Source organism: Cydia splendana, chromosome 1 (genome assembly GCF_910591565.1).
Source record: "Cydia splendana chromosome 1, ilCydSple1.2, whole genome shotgun sequence".
NCBI classification, from domain to species: Eukaryota; Metazoa; Arthropoda; class Insecta; order Lepidoptera; family Tortricidae; genus Cydia; species Cydia splendana.
Window position 1 is genome coordinate 8,627,453 of NC_085960.1, and position 18,870 is coordinate 8,646,322.

The 18,870-nt window shown below is 36.1% G+C and overlaps 2 protein-coding genes across 8 annotated transcripts in view; one reads left to right on the forward strand and one right to left on the reverse strand.

The window, feature by feature from the left end:
* Positions 1 to 18,870, forward strand: part of LOC134796104 (uncharacterized) — a 349,320-nt gene that overhangs the window by 141,271 nt on the left and 189,179 nt on the right. The gene's annotated exons all lie outside the window — the stretch shown is intronic.
* LOC134794690 (uncharacterized) overlaps positions 1 to 18,870 on the reverse strand; it is a 72,271-nt gene that overhangs the window by 50,995 nt on the left and 2,406 nt on the right. The window contains exon 1 of one of the 7 annotated variants that reach the window (XM_063766469.1): positions 8,273 to 8,924. The exons of the other annotated variants lie outside the window; for them this stretch is intronic. The gene's annotated coding sequence lies outside the window, so the exon portion shown is untranslated. Of the gene's footprint in view, positions 1 to 8,272; positions 8,925 to 18,870 lie in introns of those variants that run through there. 7 annotated transcript variants of the gene reach the window in all.

Sequence of the window (18,870 nt, forward strand, 5' to 3'; positions counted from 1 at the left end):
CATTTTGTACTTTCAAATTTGTTTCGATTTCGCTTTTTACTGATTGTAGACAAAAATAGAGTCCTTAAATAAATTGTTAGGTATGTTAATTATTTAGGTACCCTGCTTTACTTATGCTTGATGTGTAGGACGCAAGAGTTAAACTTTGTCTTGGCGCACTATTTTCAAGATATCATAGAAAGATAATTATGAGAATCATAAATACTTTGTATATCAGCAATGTGTGATACACGTAACGGTTTATGATTATAATAACATCTTTATCATATCAATCAACTATCATCGTCCGACTAAAAATACACTGCCACTCGCGGTCACTTCAAACTCCTATCAAGATATTCATTTCCATAGGAAACGCCGATTTCCTGTCGATAAACGATCTGTTTCAATGTCTCAAGAACAACTATTTTTAATTTCCGCATTTCATTTGAGATCGCGTTTGTCAACAAAGTTCGAGCAAGATCAATGACTGGATCCTACCACATTCAACGACAAAGATACCTACTCAAAGGCAATGAAATCGGGTCACTTCGTTTTCACTGCTCTTAAGTGTATTTCAGTCGTTATTCTATATAACATATATATATGTAGATAAATGTACTTAGGTATCCAATTTTAGTAAGTTCAGTGGAAGGTAATACATATTTTGAAACTGCGATATGCGCTAATAACAAAAAAAGAAAAAGGACATGATATTTGTTAAACATTGTTAATTTCTTTAGGTAATTGTTATTTACAAGATCGGATCCTCATCATTACAAGTATTAGTATCATCACCAGTCTTATTAGTTCTTTAATTTATAAGTAAGTATGTCATGTCACTGTTTAATACTTACTACCACTAAAGTACTAACAGGCAATCACGTTATTTTCTATCATTTAAGTCAGCGGTCGGCAACCGGCGGTCCGCGGGCCGCAATGCGGCCCGCGAACCTCTCACTTGCGGCCCGCGAGGCTGCCTGGCTGCTTTGTATGTAATATTGACAAATGACAATGTCTGATAAAGTCATAAATATTAACAAAGTGCGGCCCGCGTCCACTTCGTTAACTGTTATGTGGCCCTTGGCTGCTAAAAGGTTGCCGACCGCTGATTTAAGTTATGACAACGTGTGACAAGTGTGACAACGTTGAAATATTAACTGTACTTATATAATACTTGTTGGCATTTCAGAATTTATGTTAGGTTTGATTACAGAATTAAGAATTAAGAAGCAAAAAGGTACACGGTTTGATGTCATAGTCCGCAGACCGTGACAGGTTCGCTATGACCGTGTTTTGTCCACTGTTCGCGGGTAAAGTTACCACGTTATCTGAAACTACGGCACGGAACTTCCAAGTTCACTAAACCAGAAACAATAGGACCATGCAGACATTGCAGACGTGTAACGGTAGCTCGTTGGCAAATACCCTTGCTTTCGGTACCTTTCATTTTTCTGCGATAAATACTCACTGTAGGAATTATATATGCGTTCACAGCTGGGTGTAAACAATCGATTGCAATTACCTACTTCGGAATGTCTGGTTGGAAAATATTTCATCTTCAATATCCCATCAATTCTGATTGGCACTCCAACCCGTCGCGCTGTCATAACAAGCAAATGAACCTCTGCAAATTAAGTTCATTCATGTTTCCATGTGGCATAATATTGGTATTGCATCTACGAATCGTATACGTACCCGTCAAAATATTTAAACACATGCAAATACGTGCGCTAAATTTACGTAAATCATTTAAGGATAAATTAATTAAAAATGTGAACTGTAAGATGTTATTTATACCATTGGTACTAACCGAAACACTCTTACTTGATCATCAAGCAGGTTTACGGACAGTGTGAACGAATGGTAGCGACATACTATTTAATAAGGCTAATGTGGTTTGTATGCATCAATGTAACGAACTCCAAAACCACTTGTGATTTATAATTGCGTTCATGAACTTATCTAATTACCTACATCTACTTGAAGAAATGCTCATAAATTCCAATGTAATTGATTGATTGTGTTGAGAATGTTACTAGGGCAGTGGGAACCCGTGTTCATGTTCAATGACTAGATCAATAGACTTGGAACAAATAGCATTCTAGTTATTATAGTGATAGCAAATTACTTATATGCATAGAGATTTGCCTTTTGTTACTATGTACCAGGTACTTAAGTATATTAAAAGTGTATTATTTTCATCAATTCAATGTTATTGCGCAAAGTAAATAATATCGTAGGTACAGTCGAGTTGGTGCGGAGAGGGTTCAATTGAAAGAAGAAAACTGTTACAATATAATATATCGCTGTTTTATAAATCTGAATGATGTTACTCGGTTACCAGTTCAATTTCACGTACGATGCCTGATTTTATGCATCCTTTTTTTGATAAGGCACGTGTTTAACTAATAACACCGTAATTACTTGCACGAGGTCAATAATATTTCATATTATTACATATTTTATCTATACTTAAGTCATTACTGCACCACTGAGAGGCTATGCAATGTAGTTGTAAGATATAACATTGTGCCACGGGGCTCAAGCAACAATACTCAATTACATGTCGATACTTTTTCAATTCTAATGATAAGACAATTGTTATCTAATGAAACCGTGTCATAGTTGTATGGGGTCACTAATCAAATTACTTTATCTTTGAATGAGTTTGTGTAACGCGTGTGTGGACGAATTCTCGGATTATAATAAAAATAATATAGGTTTGAAGTAAAACTAAAGTAAATGGATAAATGCAAAACGTAATAACACAAGCATTTAACGACATGATGCAAAATCTTCTCAAGCACGCCGTTTGAATACTCAAGTGCAAAGTGGGTCCATAAAAGAAGTGATATTTGTGGGCATCGCATTACAGCATCTCAAACGAGTGTGGAATGTGGGAGAAGAAAGCCATTGTGCCAAGTTGACAAGTGTTATTAATTTGTAAGCAATGCAATGAGAAAATTACTCCATCATTTTGATTTCTATTGTCTTTATATTTAACAAACACTGAGGCACTGTCGGGTAGGCGCTTATTAGTAGATAATCTATTTATTATATACAAATTTACGTTACATGTGCGAAAAATAGGAAATTCGCAACGAGTGGCGAATTCTAAAACACGACCGAAGGAAGTGTTTTAAATCGACACGACTTGCGAATTACCTATTCGCACGTGTATCGTACAACGTTATACAGTACATATTATAGCCCTTTAAATTTTCGGCGTAGTTACGTGATGTGCTTATTATAGCACAGGGTATCGTAATGGAGCATCATATGTACTGTAAAATAACATAATTTATATAAGGTACATGAATGTCCAGAGACCTCTGAGGCTGACCTTACCAACCCACCATCTTCGACTTTTTATAGGGCATCCGCCTATTACTGTCATTCTATTACGCATCCCGCCATTTTAGTTTGATTAATCGACAGTGCTAACTTAATTAATCTAATAACGAAACCTACCTATGGTTAATTACGATTTTGTGTCGGATTACTCCTAGAAGTATTAGCAGGCTTGGTTAAAACTGTTTAGCGGACCTTTTAAATTAAATTACCAGTAGTACAAATAGTAGGTAGGTAGATTTTACGATGATTAACCTCACTTCATAGGTCGGTACAAAAACAAGCTTAACTATGTCGTAGCTAATGAAAACATTAATTGAATAGACGATCTATCAAAACGATAAAGGTATTTTTATTAAAGGGTCTAAGCCACGACGATCGTGACCTGATTGTGGAGATTATCACGTTTCTTTAGGAGTGGTGATATCATACACCTAAGGCAGGTAGGTTTCTTTCTAAACATTTATTTAGGTATAGTGCATGCAGTAAATATTTAGCTTAACTCTTAAGTTTTAATTTTGCAGACATCCTACATTTGATATTTAAATCATGAATATATGGATTTGTGTAAATTGTACCCTTCAATATAAAGTTGAACATCTAGGACACGGGATAAATTTACCTCGTGATAGAATTAACTTAATATCCTAACCTTCTAGTAAGGTTTATTATAGTCTCATGCTGAGGTTTTCAAATCTAAACACGTGGGTAATATTTCATAACATATAAAAGCAACAAATTAGTACAAAACGGCTGTTTACCTTTAGTATCTGTTTGTAGATTCAAGCCGCCCGTTATCATTATGAAACCATCTCGCGAGCAAGGTAACCGAGCGTCAAACGAGCGTTATTAATATAAGTAATACGACCCTTGCCGGCTCTTCTACGAAATATAATATCGTGGAATTGCTAAGTAGCTTTGGTTAACTGACCGCTAACGTCCTGTAAAGCCTGAGCAAAGGATTGTACTTATTTAACTGCATTCGTTTTATACTTTATGTTTTGTACCTACCAATTATGCTAAGTTTTCACTTATAATAGTTTTTTGCATTAGCCTTATGGAGGTTTGTCTATTTTCGGTGCTAAAAGCTGCAGTTCATCAGCTGTTAGCGGGACAGGTGCTCACTTACATCTGCGAACAGGTGGCATAACAATAAAATATCACACTTAATTCAAAGTGCGAAGAAGTAATAAAAACTCTGAATTAAAAATACATTACTCAAGAGAAAGCCACCATGCCGCTTGTCACAGATCCCTTATTACGGCCGTCTCATTGCAATTTTCTTGACGTCTTTATGAAGTGAAAGAAATATCAGGTTGAAATTACGTTATTCCAAATTTAATAACTTTCTCGCATTACACGGCTGATGACCGGCCTAAACGTCGTCTCTAAAATTCCATTAGCCAAGTCACCTGCTCTATGTTATGCCTAACATGGATACAGTAAGGTGTTTATCCTAAACGTTTACTTTATCTCCCAAATGGTATCACAGATTCACGAAATGGTTTTTATCTCCACACGTGTATCTGCCTCGGGACCTAGTTCGAATGTTTGTCCGTAAACAACCTTGTCGGAGTGGGTGTAAAATGTAAAGGCAAAGTTAACTGTGCTTTTGAGATAAACGAAGTGCAGGTGTTACGCAACCGAATGCCGCAGCCTGTACCTATCGACCGGCCAGCTAACTGCATAACTAGTATTCCTGGTACGTTAGTGCATCGCATATCTAGTAGGGCCGCATACGACAAATTCCAACGCCATTCAGATTTATTCAGCGACTATGCCGAAAACAAACTTACAATAGTAGGTAAAGAGGTAGGTATACAGTAAGTAATCAATAAATTTAAACTGGCTAGACTACTGACCATACTAAGATGGTATGGTAGTAAGAAAAGACTGTAATACCAATCAACCAACATGATTTGCTTTGACTGGATTAAAACTAATTGGAAAATCAATGTGACATAATTTCTGGATTATTTTTTGGGTAATCCCAGATTTATGATCGTATCATTATATATTTACATCTGAACGTGTTTACTTAGTTATTCCAGCACAATTGTATTTATTTATGTTATGCCTTGTCTCATGCATAATCTTTAACACTTAAAACATCCTTATACTACTTACTCGCACTTGAGTAGAGGAACAGCTCTTCTGTAGTATTTCGTTGGTTTTTTGTGTTATGGTTATGGAACATTAGCGTTATGTGCTTACATAGGTACCTATTTGGAAAAACCTCAGCATTATACGCTTCGTAAATGAGCATCTAAAAGTTAATTACTTCTATTATAAGTACATGGATATTAAATTAATTGAAAAACGAGTTAATATAATTCATAACTTTCTATTAATGAGATCAATAGAAATATATATTAAGTATGCCTATGATACGACTTAAGAGTCTACTTTACCATTACTTATAGGTATATGTACATACCGAGGTGTAGATTTTTCAAGGATTTTGAGATTAAAACTTCATTTTCCTTAACACGTATCGTCTTGAGGAACGTGTTGAGCTTAAGTGTACTTACGGCGTAAATCCTATTTACATATTAGGTACTTACGTACTTAGGTACACAGTTACACACCTACCTAATCCCGCTTTCCCCGAGCGAGCAGAAATAGGTGCTTCTGTGCCAATATGACACTAATGAGAAATCTACTCATGCTACAAGTATTATATAGGTACCTATGTAGCCGGCGGTATAGATTGCTCGGAAAATTTGGAGAAGAACGTCAACCTGAGTCTCGTAAATTTACGTCATGCATGCCACAACTATAACTCAGAGATGGGATGGTCATCATTAAATAGCATGAGATTAGGTATTCATTAAAATTAAAATTCAGGTAAATGCATATACATATAATATATGAATATAGCTAGTACTTGTAGAATATAAAACGCTTGGAAAAGAAATGTCAGACAAAGAGAAAAGAGATTCCGCTAGTGAGTATTATATTCTTTGGTCTAGCTAGATTATGTTCGATTTAGATAGTTCGACTAGATATGATTCATTGTATCCGAACGCAGGGATCGTTGCATTCCATTCACGCTTCGCAATAGGTATTTATCTACCCATACCGCGCTTTACCGCTTGAGAGGTAAAGACATTTAAATGTCGGAGTATAAATCGTTTTTCGCTTCGAGCATCGCTGCAATGTACTTAAGTCTCCAATGCTAGTATCTTCCCATGGATTCCGAACTATTCCAAATGGAATTCAGAGTGACTCCTTTATCTCAGCGTAGGTATTTAGAAAGACAATCTACGGTGCGCGATCAGGTACTTATAGGAGCCTAATTCTATGTTTTGTGAGTATAATCCCGAGAGAATTTTCATTTCCAAGGTTAAAAGAATTGAAATTGACAGCATATTAAATCTTTTTACATATTTACATAAATATTTACCGAAATAAGCCCGTGACCAAAACACAGAACCAAGGAAAAACGTATTAAAAATAAGGTCAATACGGGTAATTTAAAGGGAGAAGGGAGAACACGAAATCGAACGATCGAAACACAGTAATCGGTCCCCCAAACTTAAATTTCAACACAACAATTAAGTATGTATCATATAGATATCTAGAAACTGGATGGAAAGAAAACTTCGCTGAAATGTGCGAAAGCTAATAAACAAATTTCCATCCAATAAAGTAACATTCGAAATATGTATGTACATATTTGATTGCATCAAATGCTGGCCAATAGTTGAGTAAATCAAATTAATAAAATGGTAAAAGCAGGAGAAAGGTAAAAGCTAAAATTGTGATAAAAGCGTGAAAATAACAACGTTTCGAAATTATTAAGACGTTAGAAAAACTTATGAATCTCAAAGTAATAACCGTTTAGTGACCAACTTCCATGGTATTTTAAGAAGAAAGCGCAAGTTTATGGGAACTTAAAACACAGTTAAGTAAAGAATAGCAACAAGTGCTTGACAAATGCAAACAAATCCCATGGTGTCAAGCGAGCGCCGCCATTCAGCTCCCCTCCACGGAACAAAGGTTTGAGGACAAAAAACTCCTTGCGAAAGGTCTCTCGACTACCTGCTTCAAAGACGATTCGCCGCTTGGCCCCCGCGAGGTGGAATCTTCGCCGCTGATGTCGATGACACATCGCCTTTATACATACTTTTTAAGGTCGATGGTACCCCAAGAATGTTTCGCTTAAAATTATTTTTAGCAGCTGATCATCTCACGTGGACATGAGTCATGGCGGGCTGTCATAAATACTTATACCTACCTAGTTAGGCAATTTGTCCTGTGCCAACCAAAAAGTTCAACTAAATTGCGGCGTGGGATCGTGGAATAATTAAAAATAATGCATTTTGCAACGTTGGCCATTAAAGGTAAATACATAATACCTACCTATGGAATACGGAATCTCGGAAACTTCGTTGATGTCTTTTACCTATGTAACATCTCGATGTAAGACAATGTTTTTATTTGAATAAATTCTGTTACATATTAGTATAATATTGTCAGAGAAAGTTTCTAATATTTTATTTAGAGGATTGACTAAAGAAATAAAACGAATTCCTATCTAAAACACATTGGGATTTTATAACATATTCATAAATAATTTAAGCTGCACCTATCTGTCCTATATGGTTATTAACAGTGTCAATATTCAAGGTAGGTTGAATGTAGTAGGTGACATATAATGAAGTGCACCTTTGGATGCCACACCTGGTAGCTTTGGGTTAGTTTGGGGAACAAGCATCATTCCGTGTCGTTAACTTTATACCTCCGACACCAAATATTTATCCCTTGCGTGCGTGAGCCAATGATGCTTTAAATTTAAACGCTTCGGGGAAAAAACTTAAGCATTCAACACAAAAGATCGAGTTCCTTCTTCAAAAGAATTGGATATAATGAGAGAATGGTGGCTATAGATAAAGTAGTCGGACAACTGTCTAGTACAATATCCGGTTTGTAGTACCTTATTCGCTGGCAGCATCAAATCCTCCGCTAATACGGATTATATCTTGCTTCATTTAACTTTGTAGCTGCAATTAATTAATTCATATGTATCACTTTGTAGTTAGTGTAGAACTAACGAAAACAGTAATTACTTGTACACTTTAACACCAAACAAAACTTTTGTGTGAATCTTATACGATTATTATAATATTATATTGTTAACATTTTCTATTTAATTAACTATTAATTAAGTATTTGTACATTTTTTCGGTAATATTTCAAGTTAAAGTTTAGAATAATAGTCATGTTTTGATTAACCGGCGATATATATGTTCGCGTTAAGGCCGCTTCGCAGTTGTATCGGAGAACGCGAGCGGCCGTCGACTGGTTGTGGAATACTAGCGTCGAGTTAGCAGAATTGAGTGGGAGGAGGGCGATGAGACACAAATAGAAATTTGCTTGCATCAGAGAGGGACAAGAACAGACGTCATCACCACAACTATAACCCAACTAATCCGAACTGTCCTCGCATCCAATAAAACCAGTCACATATAACAGTTTCCACATTTTTACAGCGTTATACCGGTTTTACCTGTAACCGCATACAAGATAATGTAATTTAGATTCCTGCAGAGTGAAAAAGAAGGTTGCTCGGAGGTTCTACTCTTAACGCATGCACAAACATTCTCGGTTTCAAAAGTCAAATGTTAATTTTAATTTAAATACTGCGTACGTTAACGGTCGGAGGTACTTATTTACATCCTGTTAATGGGCTGGCTTTCAATCTGTTAACTGAAAGTTTAGTTTCCGAGGCCATAGTATATTATTATGAGAGCCTTTGAAAACCTAAAAGTTGAAAATAAGCTGCCGAAGTCCTAAAGAGAAAACTTTTAAAAGGGGTTTCGATAAAGATTTTTTCCTTATATTCTGATAAATGTTGAACCTAAAATAAATAAAATATTCATTTATGATTCAATATCCTATCCTAAACTTAATCATTCACAATACATATTTCCAAGTCATTGAGCAAGTCAACAAGAACACGTAATCAACTATGAGTCAGAATAGAAAAATGGGGCTACTACTCGTCTATTTGCCTTTCTCATTCACGGATGAAGAAAAGCTTCACTTTTACCAATTAGGTTGCGCAGCGCACAGGCATCAACAGAGCCACTTTGTTTCCGAATACAAGTAAAAATCAATCTACTACAATAAACACTTTTTATTTTGTTTTTTGTGTTTTAGGTAATACAGTACAATGTCACTAATCCGGCACTAATGCTGACACAAGAGAGCCGGATTACTGGAAAATTCGGTTTACTGGAAGTTAGAGCAAATATGCATAATATTGATGTGTTTTAGTATATCATAGAAATACATTTTACTAAAATACTAAATTTAAAAAAAAAATCTACTCTTATCTGGAACTTAGCTATTTATAATGAGATTGAAGGGCGAAAACTCGGAGGGCGAAAATGTTAGTGCACATGGTAAATTAGGACATAGAATGATCATTTGTATCCCAATATTAGTGCCGGATTATTACTGGGTATACCGGATCATCGAAGTGCCGTATTATCAAGATACCACTGTAAATGTAATGCCAAATTTTCACTTTGTGTTGTCTCACTGCACAAAACACTTAGGTAAGTACCTCTTCAGTAATTAACTATAGTGTTTTAAATGACAGTAAACTTCAGCTGTTGATGATTGTTTAAAAATACTAAGAAGATTGAACAATAGGCACATGTAGTATTTAAAAGGAACATATTAGAATTTTGATAATAACTACAAGTTAACTCTCATTTCTTTCTACTTATCTTTATAAAACTATGTATTAAGAGAGGATAGTGGACGGCCGCTTCTACATACAAACGTAGTCCTCATTTTCCTCACTGAATATTGAAATTATGGAAAATATTTTTACAGAATGTATTGTATGTTAACCACAGCTATGTCCCTTCGTTTGACTTTTTTAGATTTTTTTTATTATAAGAATTAAGAGCGAAAACCAAATGCGTTAAAATTTTTAAAAAGGTCCTTATCCCTAACTCTTATAATAATATAAATAGAAATACTGAGGGATGTCAGATTTTGCTGATATTGATAAACCTATGCAACTTTTTTGTCAGTCTTGTTTATTAGGTAACTTTTGACGTCACGCTAATGACGCGTCTCTATAATCAATCATCAATTAAAGAATTGCAAAAGCGTTTACATTTTAAATGCAAAACAGGCGTACAAAATGTACGCTTCATTCTAAAAATATAACTGACGCCTATTGTAACTCTGTTGTTTGCTGAGCCCACAATGAAAATCGTACAAAATTGGATTCAGGCTCGAAATACCTACAATTTTCAAATTGACAGCAATATTGGCAAATGACTACTGAACATTTACCTCAAAAAATATAAAGAATATTTTTCGTAAATGCACTCTATGTATTAAGACTATTAAGAGTAAATTAAAAACTAAGTATGTATTAAAAAAATATGGAAGAACTATAAATATGATTGCCAACGCCGACAAGGGGTAGTGTGCGTCGCACTGTGCGAGTATATTTCGCGTCAGCACTCAGCACAAAATACTCGTAACCTTCTTAGGCAACATTAGCGAGCTTCCATTGTTCACTTCCTTACGGCTTTAAAAACAAAGTCAATTAGCAACAAATTGTTTCCGAATGTTTATTTTGTCCATAATAATAACATTATGTTCCATCGAGTTGTCTTAATTGTATAAAGCGGCGGTCGGCAACCTGCGGCCCGCGGGCCGCATGCGGCTCGTGAAACTGTCACTTGCGGCCTGCGAGCCTCTCTGGCTATGTAATATTGATAAACGACAATGTCTGATAAAGTCATAAATATTAACAAAGTGCGGCCCGCGTCAACTTACTCATCGTTAACTACGCTACTAAAACTACGCAAAAAAAGGTTGCCGACCGCTGGTATGAAGGAAAGAACTTTGGGTATGTATTGTATTGTATGTAAGTACCCAATTTTAAACAAGTTAGGTAAGATTATTTAACTACTAAAACTAGTTTCGATTATTTCGATTATTTACTCAACTCGAAGCACGTTATCCTTAACAAATTGAAACAGAAGGATGTTTTTTCCAGATCCATAAGTACCTACCCTATAGGTACATAATTATGTAATAACAACTTTTGATAACAAGACAGTATCAAAAGAAACGTCGAGCAGAGTAATACAGCAAATACTTGTCACGGCTCCAGAAAACACCCCGTTGCATTGCAGACATTGCAGTACAACAATGGTTATTGCCAGGAATCCTTTTTCTTTTGTGTGGTGTGACATATTTACACACGAAGAGTAGGTATACCTAGTTAGTAGTTACCTACCCTTCTAAACAAATTTAGAAAAAGACTGACATTAATTTTTATTTTTGCAATCTACCAGTTATCAATTTAGTTAAATTCTTTCATATCAATGCGGCGATCATGTGCAGTGCCACGTAGATTGTAATTCTGACCAGATGTCAAGCCATGGAAGGGAATTAGCATCGCTAACGGTAACAGACACGGCGGTGTACAGTGGAAATCGGTTCGATTTCCACTGTACACCGCCGACGCCTGAACGACGCCTGACCCCTTTGTATGATGAATAGTAATGACCCTACTTGGATTGTACACGACACAATTCCAACCAAACTCAAATTAAACATCCATCAGTTATAGTAGTCGATATTGGTTTGGTCACGCTACATTTTCAACTTGACACATTTGTACGCCTACCTATCATATCAGGATTAGTCCAGGGTGCTGCCCTCAAGTCTGATCCGACGTCCGACATGAAAAGCGATATTGAAGTCAACGTGCTAATTTTCAATGCGGTAAATAAACATATGAATACGGTGTACCTATTGATAACCAAAACGGAGCTTTCTCGTCGCAAATCTTCTTGTTTTGAGCTGGAAGGTACTTAAATGAGCCCCCCCTTCACGCTTTAATTTAGGTTACTTACTTAAATCAGTATCGAATGAAATCAATTACCAAAGGCCCATTATTCAAAAAGCCTTAGCCACGCGCGCGACGGTAAGAACACTTAAATTCATCCCCCGCTCTTAACAACTTTTGACCTAAGCGACGACGCTGTGCTCGCTCCTTGTGAGCTTGAGAAGAGTTTCTCATAAATTTGAATAATGCACTTCCTTCATATCTATGAACTTTATTTTCTTAAATATTCATTATTTAAATGTTCTTGCCGTGTTCCTGAGCAAACTTCTTAAAGTGAGTGCACTTAGTAAAACATAAGTAGGTAACATAACATTTCTGTCTGTTTAGAGACAACCATGTAGTTTTATTCCATCTTATATTCCTGTATTCCTGTTTCATTTAATTTGTAAGATGAAACATATTCAAAAATAATTAAAATAAAATAACGCTGCAAATTCCTAACTTTCCGTAGCCATCTCTTAATCCTCCATACAAATCGTGTTATTTTTTAGACTTTCCCAACTCAATGAACACATTCAAAGAAGACAAAAGAGGGATTAGCGCTCGTTGAACCAGAATGTGGTCTTTTTTTAATGTTTTCTAGTAAGTATCGCAGTCAATCTCGTTACGAGATCCTTTTCGACAATTAGTAGAGCATTCCTAAATTACGAGTAGGTAGGTACAACTTTTATAATGTGCTTAGGGCATGCTCCCGGGAATTCCCGGTTCTCATATTCCCGGGAATTCCCGGGAATTTTATAGTGTCAAAAGAACCGGTACTGAAGACCCGGTACCGGTACTTCCCGGTTCTCATCATATGACTATTTATTCCCATTTCAATAGTAGTAATGTTTTAGTACTTTAGCTCGGGACATTATATAACATTTAATAATGGCGCTATGAAACGGGGGACTCAAATAACCCGACAAACTTACCTAGTAAAGTAGACATTCGTGCAGGCAGGCCGTGCCGTCATAGTGCTGAGTGCATCGACTACGCTACGCCCGGGCCGAGGCAGTGTGCCGGTTAATTTGGTAAAATAGGTTGGAACGCCAATTAAGTGTTTGTTTACAATAAAATAAGTCATTCATTAATTCTTATGCAATTATTTATATGAAAATAAGTAATTCATAAAGATTGTACGCGAACACACAAACAATTTCTTAAAAGTAATCAAAAGATGCATTGAGAACCGGGAATCCCGGTTCCGGCCATGCCCAGAACCGGGAAATGAAATTCTTGGTACCGGGACCGGTACTGCATGCCCTAAATGTGCAAATGAAAACTTTAAAACAAAAAACTAAAAATCAAGGTAAAATTGTAAAATATAAAACAATATTATAACCAAATTATTAATTTTTTCAGAATTTTTATATCTTGATCTTTTTAAGCATGTATATGAAAAGGGCTCTAGAAAGCGAAAACATTTTACGATAGTTATTAAAACATTTTTTTAGTTTTCAATAAAGAAGGATTAGTTTTCAATAAAGAAGGAACGTGAAGAAAATTTTGTTAATTAACAATTGCCTAGAACTCGTTGAAAAAATAACTTTAAGATAAATTTGTACAAGTAATACATTTTCTGACGTATGTTTTAAATACACCTTTTTTTTAATTTTCATAGTTAGCACTCATTTAATTAAAGTTTTAATTATACTAGTGTGGTGTTGACAACGACACCAATCTGTCGCGGTGAGACCGTATTATCTTTCCCTGCCAAAATCTACGTTTGATCTTAAATTAGATTAATGTTCCAGATGTTAACGGTAAGAAAATCACTTTATTTCCAAACCGTATGTTTACAACATGACATTTTTGTGTTGTTTTATCTTGATATTCATTTTAAAAACCGACCAAGTGTCGGACCACGCATAAAGTAGGGTTCTCAGACGATACGAAAAGTCATACTTACATGCAAAAAGGGCCTATCTTCGCGGCACTGACGTCATTCCGCCGGTATTTTTTTATAATTCATAAATGGCTTAACCGATTCTATTCAACATAATTTTCGTGAATAGTATGAATTTATTAACGTATTTCTTTCGGTGTGCTTATTTTACTTAATTAAATATCGCTTTCAGCAATCTTCATATTATTTTTAAAGATCTATCGAATGGTGTCGTGTGCCACACGATGATTTACATATTTTTTGTACTTATAGACTGTGTATAGGGACTAGTTAAATAGGTATGCTTAACGTACAGTTATTATCAGACATCGTACATTTTCCAGCATTTTTAATGCAGCAGGGTGGTGTTAACGGAATTGGTATAGATAATTTCAACTGAAATGGTAAATTAAGGTTAATATTAACGTAATTAACGCTAATTAATCATTAGGGTTGAAATTAATTTATACCAACTCCGTTAACACCACTCCGCTGCACCAAAAATGCTGGAAAATGTACGATGTCTGGTTATTATTGGCTACAAATATAATGACCACCAAAAAATACTGTGGTACCCTAAATAAAAAAATCATGCTTACCAAAAAACATTACTGAACACCAAAAAAATAAGGCCTAAAAATACAAAAGTACCACCGTTTTAATTACGACTGCACTTCAAACTGTACTCAAATACCAAATATATTGAATGATCACCAAAAATCATTAATGATCACCAAATCTTGAAGACCAAATTAATGCGATATTTTCACCTAAATAAACCACTATGATTACCAAACAATGTATACATATTACCAAATAAAGTAAACCGATGCCAAAATAACTAGCCCCTCCCGCTCAACCCCCCCGTACCCCGCACCGCATACCTACCTAACCTAACCTACTTTTCAAGTAGCATTTCGTTATGCTACTAGAAAAGTAGGTTAAACTGCTATCAGTTTGAACTGCTATCAGTTAAGTGGGTTAGGTTAGGTTTGAACTGCGACCCTTACAGAAACGAAATGCTACTAGAAAAGTGGGTTAGGTTAGGTTTGAACTGCGACCCTTACAGAACCAAACTGCTATCATAAAAGTGGGTTAGGTTAGGTTTGAACTACGACCCTTACAGAAACGAAATGCGACTAGAAAAGTGGGTTAGGTTAAGTTTGAGCTGCGACCCTTACAGAAAAGAAATGCTACTAGAAAAGTGGGTTAGGTTAGGTTTGAACTGCGAACCTTACAGAAAAGTAATGCTACTAGAAAAGTGGGTTAGGTTAGGTTTGAACTGCGACCCTTACAGAAAAGAAATGCTACTAAAAAAGTGGGTTAGGTTAGGTTTGAACTACGACCCATACAGAAAAGAAATGCTACTAGAAAAGTGGGTTAGGTTAGGTTTGAACTGCGACCCTTATAGAAAAGAAATGCTACTAGAAAAGTGGGTTAGGTTAGGTTTAAACTGCGACCCCTACAGAAAAGAAATGCTACTAGTAAAGTGGGTTAGGTTAGGTTTGAACTGCGACCCTTACAGAAAAGAAATGCTACTAAAAAGTGGGTTAGGTTAGGTTTGAACTGCGACCCTTACAGAAAAGAAATGCTACTAGAAAAGTGGGTTAGGTTAGGTTTGGTTTGAACTGCGACCCTTACAGAAATGAAATGCTACTAAAAAAGTGGGTTAGGTTAGGTTTGGTTTGAACTGCGACCCATACAGAAACGAAATACTACTAGAAAAGTGGGGTAGGTAGGTTATGTTAGAACTGCGACTGTTACAGAAATGAAATGCTACTAGTAAAAGGTGACGAAGTGGATTAATTAATTTAAAAGGATAACGATATATTAAATATTTACACATTTTTTGGGTAATTTGCTTTAATAGGATAGCAAGATTTAAAAATTTGGCTATAATTTTACATTAAAATGGAGTTCTAATTTTGGTGGTCATTTACTATTTTTGGGTTTATAATGATTATATTGGTGTCATTTTCTTTAATAGGATAGCAAGATGTAAAAATTTGGTTATCATTTCCCATTAAAATAGGGTTAGAAATTTGGTAATCATTTACTATTTTTGGGTTAATATTGATTAGTTTGGTGTCATTTCCTTTAATAGGATAGTAAAATGTAATAAAATTGGTAATCATTTCACATTAAAATGGTGTTATAATTTTGGTGATCATTTATTATTTTAGGGTGGTAAAATAGATTTTTTTGGTATTAAATTTTACTAAAACTGGTGATCAGTTAAATAGCAGCCGTTATTATTTATGAGTAGGTAGGTTTTAACTGATTTCATTATTGAGAAAGTATAACGGGTGCCTATATATTACATAAAATATTAAATAAATACAAGTATTGTAATTTAACAAATTTATATTAGATATTGTTAAAAGATAGAATACTACAATCAATAAAATACTTATTCTCTGCTATTAGAAAATTCATCTGGGTACATTCTAAAATTACTGCAATATCGAGCGGTATTATTTGCTTTAAGTAAATGTACGAAATACCAAAAACTGGTAGGTGCGATGCAGGCTGAAGCTGCTTATAAATGTTATAAATAATGCATTATACTACAGCACTAATCATACAAGACTCTGACTGCCAGAAATGACAGAGTGGTAAGTAGATGTCAGCCGAGCCTCCTGCCTAATCTCTCTTCCGAGTGCATGAGATTACGGAGGCAGGAGACATTTCAGTCAGCCGTACCCGCGGATTGCAGCCTGGTCTGTAATTCTCAGCACTTGAACACTCGCTTAAGATGAATTAATGTTACTTACCTCTAGAATCTAGATTCGTAACAACTCTGTGTAATGGGAGTAGATATGAGCGCCGCGCCGGCGCGCCGCCGCCGCCGACAAAATTTACGCGCCGCCGCCGCCGACGCTGCGCTATCGGCGTGGCATCGGCGTGACCTTGTTAGATACTACTACTTTCAGAATCAGATAATATCATATTTTATCTAGTTTAGATCTTTAACGGCCAGTCTGAATAGCTTATAGCTTATAGACATTCAAAAGGTATTTTAGGTCCATATAATTATTTTCTGTTTGGTAACCGCACTAGTGTTAGGGCAACGAAATGACTAATTTTGCCAGCTGGCTAGCTCATCCGTCATTCACCGCGAATTTAACCATTGCAAGTATGGTAGAATGTCTTTAAAAGGTGTAAAAGGGGGTTAATTTCAGATATTAAGCGTTTTCACGCCCAAAGGTCCGGCCGTTGGCTTTGCACGGAAGGCATCGGAAACGGAATCGGGTCTCATTTAAGCTTGGTCATTGTTCAAATTTCAAGCTTTGCTCTCTCGCAGCCCAATCTTTGGCCTCGCATCGCTCGCATAGAAGTAAGCCGCTATCTGAAACTCCAAGTTTTCGGCCCTGTTTGGAGCCTAACTTTCGGCCTCGCCAAGAATGAATGCTTGGTCATTGGTTCTTCTCCGATCTTAGCTCCACTGCAGCACGGCCTTTGGCCTCGCACGAATGCACCTGCAGGAAAGCAGGCTTTAACACTATGGCCTCGGTCTTTATCGGCCTTCGGACTTGCTTACACTGGACCAATTCCAAGCTCTGCTCTCTTGCAGCTTGGCCTTCGGCCTCGCACAGAAGCGCGCCGTAATCGGCACTCCGCGCATTCGGCCGTCAGCCAAGCTCACACTTGGCGTTCGATTCTAAGCTGTATGCTTACCTGCAGCTCAGCCTTTGGCCTCGCATGGGAAGGCGTCGGAATCAGGTATTCGGTATTAGGTGGAGCTCGGCCTTGAGCCTCACTTTTTGACATAAACCGGTTTGTTGGGTCGATATTGGTTAATAACGGAGCTGGATTTTCCTCACTTCGGCTCTTTGGACTGTCGACCAGACGTTTTCCCTGATACAGTCATTCCGCTACTTTTTACTTAGCACAAAAGATAAGAGCCTCGCAAAGATCTTCCGGCCAGGGTCTCGCCAAGATTAAAACCGCCTCTGATGCCGCTCGATACCGTTTATACTATATAAAACTTTTTTCATACCTTTATTCAATAAAGGGTATAGCAGGCTAATGAAGGAGAAGTGGCCCCTGTGATGAATATCGGATTTTTATAATGTAATTTGTTGGCTATCTTATAATATAGAAACACCTTAACTTTCAACCCCTTATATTGAACCGTCACCGAGATAATGTCAAAAACGTCATTTTATGGACACATTTTTCAAAGTCGTTTTACTCCTGAACTATATAAGGTAGAGCAATCAAAACAGATCATAGCTACAAAGAATGAGTGGGAGTATAACTCAGATTTTTTTAAATATTTAATTCCCTGTTAAAATAATGATTAAAAGGTCTGAGATTTTTTTGACAGCTCTTTTCAACAAGTATTTGTAAAGGTACACCTATGGAAAAAATCACATAAACTGCAAATAGTATTAGCTACTACCATGCGAAAAATCAATTCAATATAATTAGTGCAACCACTTAAAAAAAAAATGTCAACGAAAGCGTTTAACTATCAAATGAGTCTTGCATATTGCAGCAACAGCCATGCATCAAGTTCAAAATAAACACTTTCTGTTGCTAGGCAACGAAATTAAACCTCATTAAAACAGAAAATCTCCTTCAGAATGAAAGACGCCTTTGATAGCTAAACGCTTTCGTTGACATTTCATTTTTTTTAAGTATGTTGCACCAATTATATTGAATTCATTTTTCGCATGGTAGTAGCTAATACTATTTGCAGTTTATGTGATTTTTTCCATAGGTGTACCTTTACAAATACTCTTGAAAAGAGCTGTCAAAAAAATCTCTGACC